At 45.9% G+C, this 16,514-nt stretch overlaps 1 long non-coding RNA gene across 1 annotated transcript; it reads left to right on the top strand.

Annotated features, from left to right (window-relative positions):
- Nucleotides 1–1,910: 1,910 nt before the first annotated feature.
- On the top strand, nucleotides 1,911–14,642 carry LOC140003497 (uncharacterized). Its single transcript, XR_011812286.1, has 3 exons — nucleotides 1,911–7,560; nucleotides 8,419–8,464; nucleotides 11,259–14,642. It is a non-coding gene; the product is annotated as an uncharacterized lncRNA (long non-coding RNA).
- Nucleotides 14,643–16,514: the final 1,872 nt, after the last annotated feature.

Here is a 16,514-nt window from a genome sequence, read left to right as displayed (position 1 = left end):
ACGGCTCTCGCTCCAAGCAGGCTGACTGGAGAGGAGTTAATGTAAGTGTAGATAGCTTCAGCTGGCAGTTAAGTGAGGACAACCCCATAGAGAGCTGAGAAACTGAATGTAACTTGAAAATGTGCAGGGAAAGTTGGGAGACGACACATATCAATTCTCAGTTAAATCCTTTTCTTTCTCTCTCTTTTTTTTTTTTTTTCCTGGAAAAAATTCTTTCCACAGTAGCAGACTCGCAGCTGTTAACTAATCCCATAACAAGTGGCATTTAGCCACACATTTTCCAAATTAAATATGCTTGCATGTTGGACTAGTTTCATACCCTGTAATACAAATACTTTCCCTGCTGGGAAAAGAAAAAAAAATAGAAGAAAAATCCTCCCAGGCACTTGAAGAGTGGGGAAAGGGAAGATGGTGTGTGCGTGCGTGTGTGTGCAGCTGTGCGCATTGGTGGTGCAGGCTTGTGTGTAGCTACCGCTGTCCCTGTCAGAGCAGCATGCGGAGATTTTGCAAGAAACGCGATGTTTGTTGGAAGATCTGATGGGTTATCAGGGACTGCTCATGCTTAAATTATTAGTTAAGGCTGTGACATTAAAGAATTGTTATTTGGTCATGGTCTCATGACTGTGTTTTGCTAGGAGGTGTTTGAAAATTCTCGTCTGTGCTGTCACGTAATCTGTACTTGCCCTTTTGTTTCATTTTTTTTTTTTTTTTCCCCTGGTCATTTGAATAATGTTTTCAGATCCTTGATTTAATCTGGATTCAGCCTAGCAACATTTGGAAACAAGCAATTAATTGCACATTTTGTTAGAAGTTAAGCTGGATCTTTTCTGAGGACGTTCGGGAGCACCTACCCTACCCCCCACCCGCCTTTTGCCCGTTTTTAAGAATCCCATTAAAAAAATTTCAGGATCCCCCTACAAGCCAAATGCATTGTTTCCATGGAAACAATTAATGGGGAGAGCAATTTATAAGACTGATGTAAAAAAATGAGCACTTCATCAGCCCCCCTGCTGCTCTGATATACAATCTCAGGCAAAAGTCTGTTGTGAGGTTTGCATAAGCTATATTCTTAAAGGGGGAGGGGGCCCGGGGACAAAAAGGAGCCTGAAAGTCCTGTCTGTGGCAGAGTGAGCAATGTCTATTGTGCTGCACAGGCATTATTAGGTCTTGGAAAAGACTAGTAAATTCTCATTTCATGACGTCTTTTGAAATGCTTTCCCTTCAGAGAAGGTTTTTTTGCCCTAATCCCACCCTCTTCCGCAGCGCACACGCCGCCGGCCGGGGAGGCCTCGTGCCTGGGGCTGCCGGGCCCCCCCCGACCTCGCGTGGGAGTGGGCTCCCCGGCCCCGGCCCTTTGGGTTGCATTTTAACCCGCCGCCCCTCTCCCTGCGTGCCCTGTGTCGGTACAAACACAAACACCCACATCCCCCCCCCCTACCCCCCCACACCCCCCAGCCAGACCCCAAAGCGCTGTTTAAAGCCCAGGGCGCGCAGAGCCCCGCAGAGCCACCCGTCCCGCACAGGTGTCTGGGCAGGGCTCCGACACGCCTCGAATTTTGGAGAACCCCCCCAAAAAGCCCCGTTCTGCCCGGCTCCGGGGGGGGGGCACACTGCCCAGCAGGGGCTGCCCGGAGGGGGGCTGCCCGGGGCTCCCCGGCCGCGTCCCCGCCGCCGTGCGGGAGGCGGAGCGGGGCTTGGGGGGGGGGAGCGGAGCGGGGCTGGGGGGGGGGAGCGGAGCGGGGCTGCGGGGGGGCTGCGCCTGCAGAGGGCGCCCGCCCTCCACCGAAGCGCCCCGGCCGCGCGGCCCCCAGCGCAGCCCCGCGGGCAGCCGGGCGCGATCCGCGCGTGTAGAAAAATCCCGATGCTGGCAGCAAATGATGCCCGGGGGGGGGCACGAGGGGGGAGGAGGGGGCGGCGGGGAGCCGGGCTCGGGTCCCCCGGTGGGGCTCGGTGGGCGCAGTTGGAAGCCGGGGAGCGGCCCCGTGGCCGGCGGGGCGATGGGGCGCGGGGAGCGCCTGGAGCCGCCCGGTGCTTAGGGGCTGGGGGTTTGGGGCTGGGGGTTTGGGGCTGGGGGTTTGGGGCTGGGGGCTCGGGTCGGGGGCGATCAGCCCTCCCTGGCCGCCTGTCCCTGCGGACGCTCCCCGGCGTTGCTCGCAGCTCCCCAACCCCTGCCGCAAACACTCGCGCGTTTCCCCATCCCCAGCTCGGTGCAGGCTGAGGAAGGTGCCGCGGCCGCGTTTGGGCTGTAGCGGGGCTCCCGTGGGGTCACCTGGCCGAATCGTGCCCAAAGGCCGCTTAACCAAAAGTACCTGGTGCCCACACAGCCAGCCCGCAGGGACGCTGCTGCGGGAGCCCCTGACATCTGTAATCCAAACCACGCATTACATTGCTAATGAGAGGTGTGAATTTGGTCTTCAAGTTTCTTTTTGCTACCTGCTTTATTCTTTCTTTCCCTCGTTGTTTGTTTTTCTCTGAAAATGCGTTCTACTTTTCTTCCAGAATCTGAGCACTCCAGCGTGGGAATGGGGATTCTTTTATTTCACCAAGTAGGATTTTCATTTGCTTCAAGTCACTTACTAAAGTAAAAAATAACTGATTTGCAGCAAATTCCCTTACATCAGCATAAACGCGCCTTTTCTTTATGTTGAAGAGGGATGATAAAAGAATTGTTAATTGCAAATTTTGTTTTGGGACATTGAAATCTGCTTTAAAATGTGTGGTTTGGGTTCTCTGAGGCTGAGTCAGGTGAAAAAGAAGCAACGACAAAATGGCAGAGCAATTACTTAAAGAGGGGATCATGGAGGAGTGTTGTCAGATTTCTGTATGAAATTCAGGCAGACTGTAAACTGATAGGATCTCCCCTGCTGTAATAATCCAGCTTGTTTCACAAATACAAATTATGAACACTTCAAAATCTGTAACACAAATCAGGTTTCAAAACTGTACAGTTTCTTTTGAAGGAGCTTGTCTGTTCAAAAGGCTCTTGTAATTTTATTTTAGCAGGTTTTAACTCTGGATTTGAGGAGATAAAACAACCTGTTCAGAATTATAATGATGTTATTTGGACTCTTATGTTTAAATTAATGCAAGTGTTTCAGGTATTAACATCCTGTTTTCAGGTTTATAACAGCCTTAAAAATTTGGTTCAAGTTAAAAGCAGACACAGAATGTTTCAACCTCATTGTGCCTTTTTCTAAACAAATGTTAATTGTTTAAACTAATTTTAATTTTAGTTGCAATTTTACAATAAAATTAAAGCTTGATGTATTTATCTCTGTTTGTATTTTCACATTTTAAGATGGTTGCGAATTAAAAAGAGATCGGCCGGTCCTTGTAATTTCATGTTATTTCTTCATTCAGTAGTGAAAAAATAAAGGGCAAGAAGAAAGTAAAGTGGACTGTTCTCAAATACAGTAATTATTACAGAGCAATCTTTGTGTGAAAAACATAGGAACATTCATCATATTTGTGCAGAAGTGGGATTTCCAGAATGACAGGACAAACAGCATGATGTGTCTTTTTAGATGTTTCTACTACAGAATCTATTCTTTTACAAATTGATTCCCCATATCCAGAATATCTTTATTTTTATGTTTTGCCAAATATATTTGTTTTTATCTTAACATGTGTTTAATACATAAGTAGTTACAGGTAAGTAGACAATATAACTACAAGGACCGACTCCTAAATAACCTCACAATGAAAAATGTATGTCATTTCTAAATGCCTGTTTCTCAGCAAATTGTCTCAGAATACAGGAGAGACCCAGATTTTAATTGTGCAATCCCTCCTTCCACGAAGGATGGACAAAAGCAGCCCGGCAGCAGGAGCAGAAGAGCACCAGGAGCTGGGTGCCGGCTCGGCCCCAGTGTCCCAGTCCCCAGGCGAGTGTGGCTGCACTGGAGGCCGTCCCTTGGGGTGCTGGGGACAGCCTGGCGGCTGTGCCTCGACCCTGCCTGTCAGCTCCCTGTGAGGGTACGGTCCTCTTGCTGCAGATATTCCCATTCATAAAATCTTTTTCTGCTTTCTTACAGTGCAAAGGCAAATACTGGTGTGCATCAGAAATAAATAGGATCATAAGCAGAACCTATTCATCAAGCCCCTTATTTCCTGGAGTTCCTTTTCTGATCCCTGTTGCATGCATTGCATTATATTTCAAAATCTTTTTTTCCATATTTTGTTCTGTCATTTATTAAACATCAGAATATTTTCAGTGTGCTCAAATCCTACTTATTCAGGAAATCTTGCCCGGCAGGGCTTCGTGGCGCGAGAGCTCACAGTTCGGGGCCTAATCCCGAGCATTGTTTTTTTTATGGTGAAATAAAAAATGGAATTGTTCAAACTTGGCGTGTCCTTTCCTGTCTCAGATCAAGAATTAGAGCAGCAAATGGCACAGCTGTGGGGAAGTGGGGAGCTGGAGCTGCTCACGCCGGCCGTGCTCGCCCTCCTTGGCCAACAAGTGCTGCGGTGCGGCCACGGCACAGCCGGTGGCAGTGGGCAGGGGTGGCCATGGGCATGGCCTGGGCAGGAGGGGGCTTCCCGGCCACTGGCCTCGTCAGCGTGGTGCTGGCCATGAGGAAAAAATGTTGTGGCTAATTTAAAATGGTGGAATGTAAGTGGTAAAGCCTTTCCCTTCTTTGCTCATTCTATTTCAACAGGGCTTGAATAGATTATTTATTATTAATATTATTATTTTTTAAAGCTCTGATGCAGTTCATTTTATTTTATTTTTTAATCCATAGTGTACATTCCTAATATTTTTGCTATGGTTCTCTCGCCTGCTCTCTCCTCCTTCTGTTCTCGTTGTACCCTGGCCGCTGGACGGGCTGCGTTTGCTCTCAGAGCCGTAGCCATTGCCGCCCTGTGCATCAGGAGGATAGGATTATCCGCACTTCTTTCAGACCCGAGGCATTACTGTTTCTTCACCATACTCAGCATCCAATTGTCTGGATCTATCTGGGTCCTAAATCCATCCTGAATTGGTTTCATAGCTGGCAGATTTGTGTGTTCCATCTTGTTTTGGGACCTGGCTTTCATATGAATATCTCAAATCATTTTATATTTTTCCAAGTAGAAGTTTTATTACATGCAGACAATCTGTATATGACTAGTGAAAATGAGAAGATAAAGGGCTGATTGAAAACACGTCAAATTCCAGTTTTTGCCAGGGTGCAACAAAACTGATTTTTATTGTGAAAGGAACAGTGACAAAACCTCTCGCTGTAAATGAATGGTCTCGCGCTGCCCTGTGGTGGAGAAATGGTTAAATTATGCACTCGTTGGAGTATGAAGGCAGTTCTTCTTTGCTGACAGATAGTTTGACCAGTGTCAGGTTATCCCGATGCGTTCAGCATACCTTCATTGCATCATAAATAAAACAGACAAATTACTTTTTTTTTCCTAGGGTGGAATAAGCACCGGGAAGGGGAGGGATCGGGGCTGGGGGTCTGTGATGGTTTGGAGGGGGGGAGTGAAGAATTAGAAGGAAAAGAAAAAAGAGAGAGATCTTTGCAGACACTCTATGAATCTCTGCTTGGCAGCTGAGAACAATGAGAAAAGCAAGCAATTACCTCGAATCCTTCCCCTTATCCAGACATAGGAAATATATTCCTGCCTGAGCCTTTTTTTTCTTCTCTCTCTCCCTCCCTTTCTTGCCCTCCCTCTCTCCCCCTCTCCCTCTCTCTCTTTTTTTCCCTTGTATATCTAATTTAATTCTTAGAGGAAGGCAAGGCAGATGTAACAAAGAAAGGAGGGTCTGTGCCGACGGGCCACTTCCTACCGCAGGACGAAGCCTTCCTCCATGAAAACGTTCCTTTTAATTCCGTGCCCTGGCAGACTTCTGCAATCGCTGCAGCAGCATCAATGAAAAATGAGCAGAAAGGTATTTTATAGCTCAAACTCTTTTACAAATTCCTCCCAAATAAAGTGGTGTGAATACTAAATCACCCTGTCCAAGCGCAGGAAGCTGACGTGTTCTTTAGCCTTCAGAAATCCATCCCAGAGGTGCAAATGGAGCCTTTCTCCAGATTTCCCTAAACTACCGTATTCAGTGGCCTCTTTACTAGCGGCTTCCGTATTCTCCTGGAATTTCTATAGAATTCAAATTTTTCTTCTGAATCTTCCCCCCCTTTATTCCAGAGCAGCATCTGCAAGCATTTCCCTCGGGCTGCTGGGGGGGTAGCAGGGCTGTCCCCGTGTGTCTCCCTCTGGTGTCCCTGTCCCAGCCCGTGGGCTCTCCTGCACCTCGTGCCCATGGTGGTGCTGGGCTGCAGGGTGCTGTGTCCCCTCCCTCTGCCTTGGCTCTTCCACCAGCAGGAAGGCTGGTTTGCCTGGAGATATTTTGGCCTTTTAATTGCAGATAAACTTAGCTAGCAGCTTTAGCAGTATTATTATGCCGGTGTGCTCGCTGCTGGGTGCTGCTGCTCTCTGTGGCTGTGGTGCACACCTGGAAGGGTGAGGACCAGCCCCGGATCAGGTCCCTCTCCCCCCCAGCCCTGGCGTTTCGGAGTCCACCAGCAGGGATTTTGCTTGCCCTGTACTCTCTCAAGCAGACCTTCTCTTTCTGCTGTTTGTAATCATCCTAACGCCTGCATATTGTGATTTAAAAGTTGACAAATCGCCTATTTCCAGTGCCTGTGCTTTTAGAAGAAAACTGAAGCCACTATTAGACTTTTAATAATTTAAGATAAAAATGCTGTTCCTTAAGAATGTTCTTCGGCTATATTTTTACAGTCGGGGGATAGAAAGGAACATTACGGGAAATTTAAAGGAGGCTTTTGGTATTAAATCTTCACCTCTTCCACCAGATAACGCAATTCCGTAAATCTGCGCGAGACCTTTGTTTAACCCCCCCCACTATCTCACGCGAGGTTTTATAGGCGCCCGTCTCGCTGCCGCTCACAGGCGGTGTTTTACATAATACCCTTCAGCATCAGCGATATTAACCTTGATGGCATTATTATTGCTATTTACAGTTCATATGCTGGTAATGGTAAACCTGAATGGGATTAATAAAATAAATTAAGTGATGGAAATATTAATGCTATTAACAATCAGTAACAATAGTTGACAGCATAAGAAAAGGAATAACCTGCCATTAACCACGCAGGGTAGAGTCTCTCCAGCATATGCAGAAAGGTATCTGACACCTCGTTTTGATAAACCCAAGATTCATTTTCCTTCAAGCAACAACTTTGCTAGGGCCTTCACGCTTCTGTTTTGAAGCTGAGCTCTGGGCACATTTTTGATATCTGAGCACCTGGCACCGCGGCTCTGCAGTGAGCGTGGCCCCGGGGCCACATCCTGCTCTGCTGAGCACCACCCGATGGCACCACCGGCCCTGGTGGCACCGCGGCGTTCCTAAAAGGCCATATGTGTGCAGCTGGAGGGCTGCAATCTCTGCTGCAGCAGCTGCTCGACATCATTTCGGCTGGGACGGGCTCCCCGTGGTGCGATGCAGGCTGGGCGCCACCCGGCCACCTCTGCCCCTGGGCTGGGCAGTGGGCACGGGAGATGTTACTGGGGCTGGTGAGAGACGTGGCTGCCTCTGGGTTTTCTCAGGTGGGTCACTGTGATTTTGCCAAAGCCCGTGAGAACAGAAATTCATGTCTTTTTTTTTTTTTTTTTTTTTAATTATTTTCTCTCTCTCTCTCTCTCTTTTTTTTTTTTTTTCTCATGGGAAGTTTTTCCTCGGAAAGGCTCAGGCAAGCCCAGGTTTATCAGATGTGACCATGTTTCAGCTGGTTTTTGTAATAATGTGCTGAATGCTGCTCGCAGGTCAAACGCGAGGGTGCTGCGGGGCTTATTTAAGCACACTGGAAAATTCTCGGCCTAATAAGGTGGGCAAAGGTTGGTAAGAAAAAAGCGTTGCTAATTTTTTTCCTCTCACAAATGCTTCTTACCAATCCTTTACAGCTGGCTAAAAGCTAGGATTTCTCACACTGAGGAAGAAAGTGAGACCATAAATAAGCCAGTGCAGGACACCTGGAAAAAATAAAGTGCCCTCAGAAGCCTTGTGGCAGGCTGGACGCGATGCCTGCTGCGCTTGGGATGGAGGCAGCACAGAGATGTGAGCTGGGGCTGCAGGGGCAGTGCAGAATTGTGCCCAGTTTTTGGTAACACTTTGACTGCTGGAAAAAAAAAAAAAAAAGCGTTAAAAAATTAATGATTTTAGTGTTTTGCTGAAATCCTGATGGATTTCTCCATCCTGCTGGGATGCTGGGATGCGTTTCTATGCTGGCGGGTACTCAGTTGAGGGGTTCTGGCTGGAGAACAGACTTCTGACATTTTCTTTCACATGTTGGCTTACCTTGAGTCCAAATTTTAGATGTGTGCAATTTTGACTATGTGGAAAAACAAAAACAAACAAACAAACAAAAAACCGCTGTTAGTAACTTCTGTCCTCTTTGCTTTTTAAAGGGCAGAAAAAGGCTTATCCACCCAAAATCCATGTTGGAAAACTTGTGTGAGTATAAATCAGCTTCTCCTCTCTTCCAAAGGCTTTATTTTAGAAGGAAAACCAACCAGGCAAGCCTTGGCTGGTGTTCGGAGGGCCCTGGGCTGGAGAAGCCCTTTCCCAGGTGCTCCTGTCCTCTCCTCCTGCGGGAGGTGACAGCCGCAGCACCTCAGGGCCAGCTCAGCACCGAGGGCACGGACAGATTGCTGCGGTTACAAGCAGTGGGCCTGCACAAGTTGGTGCCTCGCAACACTGATTTGACACTGAAATGTTGGCGCAGAACCACCTCTGGAGAGCTGCGATTCCTTTGGTCCCAGCATTGCAGAGTCATCTCGAGATATTAAGAAAATTCCTGTGTTTATTTTATTTTTTATTTTTTTTTTGGTTGATACTGGCCGTCGCTACCCACTAGCCATTACTCAGCACCCGTTTGCATTTGAGCCACTATCATGGTTTATTTGAGGAAGAATGCCACTCGCTGTCTAGTTAGTTCTTGGTGAGCTCAAAATGGCTGCACTGGTGCGTAAGATGGAGCCTCCCTTCTGTGTAGATAGAAATGGAATTAGCAAACGTAAATTGTATTCAAAGTAGCGGCTCCTGTTTTATCTCACTGCACTTTGCCGTTCTCCTGGTGCTCCTCTCCTCTCCCCATAAGCTGTCCCAGCCCCTTCTGAGAGCGTAGCAAATAGTCATTACATTGGAGATTTTTTTATCCACTGGTTTAACTTGCATATTTCTGCTTCTATTGCAGCGAGGCTGTAAGACTGCTAGTTAAAGTTACAGCATGCTATTGTTTTTGCTACACACTTCTACTCTGAAGGCTTATAAAATTGCCTCGCAGAATTCACACCAGGGTAAGGCCTGGCATAAGATGTGTAAACTTGGGAATAATTTTTTTTTTTAATGTTACAAAAAATTTTCAAAATACAATTTACTTTACTATTTTTAACTTTACATCATTCTGGCTGTGCACGTTTCTAAGCACCTTCAATTCCCATTTATTTTAGTGCCCAACATCTCCTAAGAGCAATTCAGCATCTGAAAGGTTTGGATCCTAGCAGGGTTTTGTAAGAATAATGCCAGACACATGGGGGAGGGGGGTCAAATGATCAAAGAGAGAGAGTTTAATATTGCTGCCTGAGCCTGGTTTGAGACGCTTGGTTTCTGAGCGTGGCTTTTTTTTTTTTTTTTTTTTTTTTTCCTTTTACACTGACTTGAAGCGAGCCCTTTGGCAAGTCACTTAACCCCTAAATATGTTTGTTCTATCTGAAAATGGTAACACTGTGTTGAAAGGATTCTGTAAGTACTAATTATTATTATTATTCATAATTTTACTCCAGGTTGGGCTGGTGTTGGGTGTAATTGTTTTTATTAGAGAATAATACTGGAAACAACCATTTACAAGCCTCAGTAAATACGTAGAAACATTTACTCTTAAAGTTTCATGAAGCTTTTTATGATTTCAATACATATAGTGGTTAACATTTCTAATTAAGCTATCACACATGCTGCATATATTATGTAATTATACTAGACACAGAAGGAGCAACTCTGAAATTACAAGACAAGGACATATACACAACAAAAACTTAATTAAAAATGTGAAAGCCATAAGAGGCAGAGAGAACAACAAATTTCAGGAAATTAATAGTCTAGATTAAAAATTATTCAGTACCTTAACTCTAATGGGATACTGTTTTAATATTCAGCATTCCATGTCAATATTGGATGTTTAAATCCTGAAATGTGAATTTCCATGCTTTTGTGACTTTGACTCACAATCTTAACGTCCTTTTAATGTACTTTTTGTTGTGTAAATCTGTGTAAGTACCATCAGCCATCAAACTTGACATCTGACGGCGTGATGTAGACCCAGCCTGCATGTATTAGGGCTTTTTGTGTTTGTGCAGTGGAACCTACTTACACAAATTCCATTGAAGGCATAAACCTGTTAAAGGAATACATTTTCTTTACACTGAAACAATAGACCTGCATCAAAGGAACATCCAGGGAAAGAATAAGTCATTTCAAAAGATAAATTTCTTTTCCGCAAAAAGGCAAAATGTGCTAGCGGTCTGACCCACGGAAGAAATGAATCTGTTGATTTATCTGGGCAGTGTGCAAACCGAATTAGAATATAGACGATCATTTAAAAATTATCAAACAAGAATCCAGCCAACACATGGTGCTTTTAATGTTCTGCTATGGTTTGAGGTGATTTAAAAAATTTAAGGAAAATGTGAATGAGAGCATTCTCAGCATCCTTAATGTAAGTCTATTATTTCCACCCCCCGAACTTCAGCACGTGGCTAACATTTAACTTACACACTGAATTATAACAAGCAGGCAGACCCAAATTATTATTTTTTTTAAATGCATTCAAGCTAAAAAATGTATTGCCTATCTCCAAAAACCAAGGAATAAGAAAGGGGCTGAGGACAGCAGCCAGCCCAGCCAGTTGTGGGCAGACATTTTAACCCAGTGCAGGATTTGACTGCCCAGGGATGGAAATTTTGGATGTGGTAGCACCTGGCTGCTTGCTCTTAGTGGGGGCCTAATGCCAACGGTGGCAGGGTTTGCGGATCTGAGGCTCTGCTGTGTGCCATGGCCGGGTGGGCAGCCCTAAGCCAGCAGGGGTCTGGAGTGTTCCCAACCCCTGGAGGCTGCTCCCAAACCCCTGCCCTGCTGCAGGCATCCACAGCCCTTCGCCCCCCAGCCATGGGCAAGAGGGGTGAGGGGACTGGGCTCAGGAGCAGGGCTTTTCTTCTGGCATGCCCAGTGTCTTTTTGTGTTGCTTTTTTAGAGAGGAGCGAGCTGACATCTGCACTGACTGTGGGAAGGAAGATCTCAGGAAAGTGCCAGGGGAAAGTTTTATTATAAGACATTTCTTCATAACACCCACCAAAATATTCTTTCCGAGCATGCGTGAGGGGGGAGAGGAGAATGGCACAGTGCACATGGGACAAGGGAGAGCCAATGCACGCAGCTCAGCACCTCTCCGTCCTGCTGGCAGAGCAGAGGTGTCCCAGCGAGCTGCTGGATGGCCCTTCTGGCACGGGACTTCAAGGATTGCCTGGTCAACACTCATGCAGGGCAGCCCAGGATGAAGGTGGACGTGCAGGAAAATGGAGAGGGCTCTGGACTGTACTGCCAAGGGCTGCACCCGTGTGCTCTAAACTGGAGCCCTCCGAGGAAGGAGGCGACCATCCCTCTGCCGAATGCAACTGGCCTCCAACAAAGGGTCGTTAACCTGATTTACAGCGCAGCAATATGGACGGGTCTGCTGGCTTGGCTGCTCCAAAGGGAGAGACGTTCTTTAATCACGTAGTAGGAAGAGTTTCTATTTCAAAGAACTGAGTCGCGCGCGTTGGGCAATACATCATATCGCTAGACTTCTCCAGGGCTGGATGCTGTCTGGACGTTCAGCAGCCTTTTGGAGGCACACCAGCAGTCCTGCATTTCCTGTACAAGAAAAACCCCTTTGGAGATGCTGGTAGGAGGGGGCTGCCTTGGGCTGTGCCCAGCACAGGGTCTGCCCAGGTGGTAAGGAGCAGCCCCCGGTGCAAGCACCGCATTGCCCGTGGGTACAGCACGCACCGGGCACTGCGCCGCGAGGTCCCTCCAGCCAGCCCATTACTCTGAATGGCACATTAAAGGCACTCATATTCCTGTATGAATTTACAGTATATTATTTACCTGCCTGACATACTTGAGCTCTAAGTATTCTTTTATTGGTATCTGCTCTGTATTTGGCACTCCTAGCTGGAGTTTTGGCCAAATTCCGCCCATAAGTAGATTCATTGCTGTCATTTGGATTTGTAGTGGCAGAATTTGCCCATTATTGTGTTATTTTAATTCCCTCAAGAATCTAATGAAAATTAAGTGAAAAAATAAGGCTTTCTGTATTCTATTTTCAGAATGATGGATTGATAGAAGGACAGGCGACTTATACTTGTAGGCTGAAGATTTTATGCATATATACATAACAGATATGGAGACAGAATTTTTCCCTTATGGCAATGGAATGGTTTTGATAGTCTTCATTAAAATAGATTTGAAAATACCATTTGTTTTATGTTTAAACCTTAAATTAAATTTTTCAATAATAAAGTATGCTTATTATAACCCAATTCTATCAATCACTGAAATGAACAGCACATTGGTGGGTTCAAGCAAGTAAATAAATGTGTTATTTTATTGCATGTCAGAAAGGTTTATTGGGTAGAATTTTTCCCTCTGAACTGGAGGGTTATAGGTTTAAGCATCACATCAAGGATTCGTGCTAATGCAGAGTGCTGATCCAGCCTCTCGGTGCCTCAGATAGAGGGTGGCAGCTCCCGCAGGACGTAAAAGCCAGTTGCTCTCTGGCCAGGCAGAAGGTAGCATTCCCAGGGTCCCTTTGAAAAGGTTAAATGCTCAGAATCTCTCTAAATGGTACTTCTCCATGCATGTGCTATTTTGAGATATATGAGATATGTAGTGTTGCATAAGGACTTTTTTGAGTTGTTGCTGAAAATCTTCCAGCTCCTGCGTTTTCCTGGAGCCATTGTGATGTTCAAACTGATTATTTTAATAAGTGCTTCGAGAGACCTTAAACAAGAAAATAGTTTTAGATAAAATTCAAATAGGTCACACACATTCTCTGTTGGCAATAAGCAAGGGTATGGAAGTGTGCTGCTCCGTGATCAGTTCAGGGATTTGCATGGAACAGGTCCTGCAAAATTCCTCCTCTGCATAATCAATAATTGTGCCTCACTCCACTGTCGGACAGGTGTCTTTGGGGTTGTGCAGATGTGGCTGGGAGAGCCGTGAATGTCTCCGAGGTGCATGCAGAAGCTCGCAGATGTGCTTGGGCTGGGCTGTAAGCCACACGCTGCAGGCTAAGGCTGGGTAAGGCCCCGTGCTGCTTTCCTGGGGCCGGCTGCTGCAAACGACCACAAGTGAAACGTGTGAGCAAAGTGTCTTCTCCTCACCACTCCCTTTCAAACTAAATCAAAAACTTTTTACAAGATTTGGGGGAGTTTTATTTCCATTCCCTACATTCCTCCTTCATTTCTGCCCCTTTGCTCCCCAGGCTCCCTGTCCTTCCTCGTCTTGTTTCTGGCGGTGAGAGAGTCCACAGATGTTCTCAGGTCAGATTCACCCTGATCCTTGGTAATTTCTCTGGACACCTTGGTGAAACTCACCCTTGCTCTGCACAGGGGGACTTTTGCCCAGCTGGGTGCCCCCATCCAGCAGCACACAGACCACGGTGCCCATCCAGGCAGCTTAGGACAGCCAGACCCCTGCAGAGCATCTTGGTGCCCTCGCGGCCCTTACGCTGTGCTCACGGGCTGGCGGGCAGACAGTGCCCGTCACAGGGGGTAGCTCTCATTAACTGGCAGCTGAAAGCCTCTGCTCTTGTGTTTGGAAATGCTGTGGCCTGTGAGTGTGCTGTGAAAGGAGGCCCAAATAAATCACACTACAGTAGCCTGGAGAAGAGGTCACAAATCTTTTTGAAGAAGAAAAGAGCCACTTCTGTCCACTGCTGAAACATGAACTGCCACATGTATCCTGTTATAAAAAATGAATTCCACGTTGGAAAACTTATCGACATGTTTGGGCACAGCTCATAGGCAGGGAGAGCTACTAACACTCAGATGACACCTTCCAGATGTTCTCCCTTCAACAATTATCAGTCTTCTCCAGGCCGGCTTGCTGCTCCACAGACATCCCGTGGCAGATGGGATGACAGCTGCCGATGGGCATTGACAGCTTTGGCAGAGATGGGAATATTTGGGCTGGTTAAATAAGTACTGAGTAGTTTGTGTTATCCATCATTACGTGGCTAAAATGAAGGAGCAGGGACAGAGTTCAGAGCTCGCACCTTGAGGATGCTGTCCCTCCACTCCTCCCTGGGGAAAGCAGAACTTCCCACCCAGGCTTCTGTTCTCCCAGCCCGTGGTGTAGGTGTGGACCTCCGTGCACATGTGCACATGGAGCTGTGAGCAGCTTTTAGAGGTGGTAATGTAGCAGATCGTCAACTGCCATGAGTATTGGGGAGAGAAAAATGGCTATGACAGGCTGAAGTCTGTTACCAAATTAATGGAAAGCATGAGAAGGTGAGTTGTACCCCCCTCCCCATGCTCACATATGAGTTATTTCAGTGATGCTGTTTGGTTCCTGCTGTTCTTCTGAATGCAGAATCCCCACAGAGCTCCCAGAGTCTTGCCCTGGAGCCCGCAGCCCCATTCCTGTTAATGCCCCAGGGGCTGCCCCGGCTGCCCATCTGCCACGGCCGTGGGGCACCAGCTGCTGCAGAGGTGCACGCAGAAAGTTAAATAAGTATTTTCCCCAGGCAGATGAAGAAGACGAAAAATGTGTGCTACCAAATGACAGGTGAATCTCTTTGTAAAGATGTTTTGGAGATGAAACACAAACAACGCGGCTTACGTGGGTCTTTTGTTTTACAGAACATGTACAAGCACCGTGAGCAGCTACAGGAAAGCCCATGGAAGGGATTAGCTTTAATATGTGAGCTGAGCTGACAAAAAGGGAGCTATCGATTTTATCAGGAAATAATCTGATGTCTCACCTGGGCTCGCAGTGCCTGGCCCTCTCCTCACTTATTTGTCCTCTGGGAAGTAGAAGAACAGAGGAAGAGAAGAACTTAGTTTTCAAGAAAAAAGAAAAAAAAGAAAAAGAAGACAAAATTAAGTTCACTTAGAACCTTTGGAATATGCCCCAAACTAACATTCCTCAAACATTAAATTTTTGGGGTACAGATTTGTCACTCTTTTGATTACCGTTAATTATGTTTTGCTGTTTGTGACTTGAGGCTTATGATGTCATTTCATGTTTATCTGTGAATGAACCTGGGTATAACATAATGCGAACATGACAAAGTGTGATGGAATGCCAAAAGCTAAAGAGAAACATATGACTTCTGGACTGAATACCTGCTTTACCCTAGTATCTAATAAGAAAAAAGCTGGGATGTGGAAACAGGGTGAACAGTAAGAAGAGAAAAAAATTTGGCACGTCTTTTGTTGAAATTCAATCCTCTCCCTCCCTACTATGCCCAGAAACCATCTGCAAACTTTTCAATCATTTTTTAGGATACAGTGAATTTTATCATAATTTTGTCAAACAAAACCATATGTGCTTTTTCTATTGACAACACAGAATAACAAAATCATATTTGTTCAGACCACAAGGCAGGTAATAAATAACTGTGGACACACTGGTACAACTTAAAGTTTTTCAGAAAAAAAGTACTGAATATTACCAAAAAATTTAATTTGGGAGGTAAAGTAAACTTCTGAAGAGAAAACCATCTGAGAAAAAGCTTGTGGCTCAATAACTTTCCCCTTCCTGTTAGACCAATTCTAGCTCGGTGTCCTGAGGCCATAATAAAATGAGATCTTCTACCGACCGCCCTCGTATGTGCGTGGTGTGGATGCACATGCGAAGTGCAGGTAACAGTTATGGCATGTTCCTGCTGTGCACAAAGTCACAGACGTTATTGCACTTGGCCATTTGGGCTCATGCTGGCCGTTACTTGGAGGGGTTTGAGTCCCTGAGGCGAAAAGATTAAATGTGAATTGAAGTAATTTAGGTCACACTTCCTCCTAATTCACCGGCCATGAAATACCTTCGTTACTGATATCGGACAAGCTAGTCTTTCAGGTGTGACCAAGTATTGCTATAATAATGGAAAAATCTTCAGTCTAGAGCATCAGGATAGTCCTGTTCTGGATAGCTTTGGTGGCAAGAAATAATTGTTCCTACTTTGGGTCTAAAAGTGCAAAAATGTGGTACACAAAGAGATGCCTAAAGTAGTGTAGAAAAGTTAGTGTTTTTATGTATTTATTTATTTCTGGTAGAAGTTAAGTTCACATGAAACTCTTCCCTGTGTAGGGGTGTATGTGTCTGCATGGAGAAATCTGCAGCAAACAGAAGTGGACTCAACTTCTAATCACCAAATTCAAGTGGGGAATGTGGCACAGATATTTTAATGATAGTTGTTAACCACTTGAAGTTTAGCAAAGGATCTGGTAAATTCTTCATCTCAGGCTAT

The sequence above is a fragment of the Anas platyrhynchos genome, chromosome 12, assembly GCF_047663525.1.
Source record: "Anas platyrhynchos isolate ZD024472 breed Pekin duck chromosome 12, IASCAAS_PekinDuck_T2T, whole genome shotgun sequence".
Classification (NCBI taxonomy): Eukaryota; Metazoa; Chordata; class Aves; order Anseriformes; family Anatidae; genus Anas; species Anas platyrhynchos.
The sequence above is the reverse complement of the archived record's forward strand: the minus strand, read 5'-3'. Positions and strand labels throughout refer to the sequence as shown.